Below are 1,753 nucleotides of genomic sequence, written 5' to 3'. Positions count from 1 at the left end.
TATTCTCCACACTCTTGTAACCAGTAAATTTTGTTACCATCTCATGAACAGGTAACAAAATATTGCCCCGTGAAATATGCAACACCAGAACTTCAACAAAACTCCATAGCTGAATTGCTGAATAAATTAAAACGTTACCAAGGTAAATAGAATTGCGGTTGTAAGAAGTGGTGACAATTGTTGGTAACAAAATTAGCTTGTTACAAAATATTCGGTTACAAGCAGAATAGGCCTGTAAGTCTTATAGGCCATATAAAATAAGGCTTACATAAGCCCTTAAAATAAGATCTCACATTGAGTATAACTTCCTTATAATAAGGCCTTACATGGAGTATAATTTCCTTATAATAAGGCTTATAGATCATATAAAATAAACGTCTGCTTCACGTTATACTTCACGAAGGCCTTTTCATAATTAAGAAAAATAAATAAAAATTTAATAAAATAAAATCTTAAATTTCATGTTCCGTCTGATGGGGATTGAACAAGGACAGCCTTGGCAGCAACCAATTGTATCAAGCATCTTTGCACATTCAGCTACAGCCAAATGTGTAAATGTGCTTTCAAATGTAGAATTTGAATCAACACCACATTTCGCTGCGTTGATGTCGTCGGTTCATGAGGTTCGCTCTCTCTCTCTCTCTGAGAGACGCCCTTATGCCTAAAGGTCTGATTATGCATATTCGCATAATTTCGCACAACCATTTGTACCAGTGCAATTCATTAATGAAAATGTATCTTAATAAAATGTGAAGCAAAATCTAAACTCAACAGATCGCCAAGTTCTGCTAATTTGGGTTATGGAATACATACAAAATAAGTCCGAAATTACAGTTAAAAGTTTATGCAAAGTTGTGCGAAGTATGTATAATCAGACCTTAAGTCTTATAGGTCAAATAAAATAAGGCTTACATAATCCCTTATAATAAGGCATCAGATGGAGTATAGAAACCTTATTATAAGGCTTATAGATCATGTAAAAAACGCTGCAAGCAGCGCTGCTAGCGTATTGCTTATTTCTTACAACTGCTTACACCATTTTTTGCTGGGAACAGTTCATTAGCTGCGCACTTACGACTTGTATGTGAAAGCGGAGTTGCTATCGGACACTCCTGTGTGCACCACTGATCTAAGTGTCCTGGGAATACTTCTGCATCCAAAAGAGAATATTGCCAAGTTGATTAAATAGAATGGAAATATTTAACAAGATTATATTTCGTGGCAAAAAAATAATATTTAAGTAAATTTCTTAACTGAACTATATTTTTAATTTTTATTGAGCCTGAGGCCGTTATTATTGAAAATTTTTGTGGAAAAACTACAATAAAAACATTTCAAAATAAATCGCTACTGGGCCAGAAAAAAAAAACAAACTGTTGAAAACTTTTCTTTAAGGAGCTTAGAAGCAAATGTTTTTTTTTTTTAGCTCCTTGTTCCAGCTCCCCTCCAGCTAAAATTCTTTGCTCCTTTACTTTAGAAGTCCTGATTTGAAGTATTCGGAATATAAAAAATTGCCATAAGAAATATGAAGCACCGCAGTGTAAATAATATCGCACATGTTTGCGGGCCTTTGCTTTTTAACGTTATCGCATCAAATACGATATCGTATCGCACCGTTAGTATCGCATCTGTTTGACACCACTTCAATATGCGTATAAAAATATGTACTTGTGTTATAATATCTTTTTAATAATTTTTAAGCGCGCGTGTTATCTACGTATCTTGCGTTGGAAACGCACGAAAGAAAACAGCA

The 1,753-nt window shown here is 34.2% G+C and overlaps 1 protein-coding gene across 1 annotated transcript in view; it reads right to left on the bottom strand.

Annotated features, from left to right (window-relative positions):
* The window catches only part of LOC118752936 (zinc finger protein Xfin-like), a 46,068-nt gene that overhangs the window by 19,352 nt on the left and 24,963 nt on the right, over window positions 1-1,753 (bottom strand). The gene's annotated exons all lie outside the window — the stretch shown is intronic.

This window comes from Rhagoletis pomonella, unplaced genomic scaffold (genome assembly GCF_013731165.1).
Source record: "Rhagoletis pomonella isolate Grant_MI unplaced genomic scaffold, Rhpom_1.0 Rhpom_scaffold_00002, whole genome shotgun sequence".
Classification (NCBI taxonomy): domain Eukaryota; kingdom Metazoa; phylum Arthropoda; class Insecta; order Diptera; family Tephritidae; genus Rhagoletis; species Rhagoletis pomonella.
This window is presented reverse-complemented; position numbering and strand designations above follow the sequence as displayed.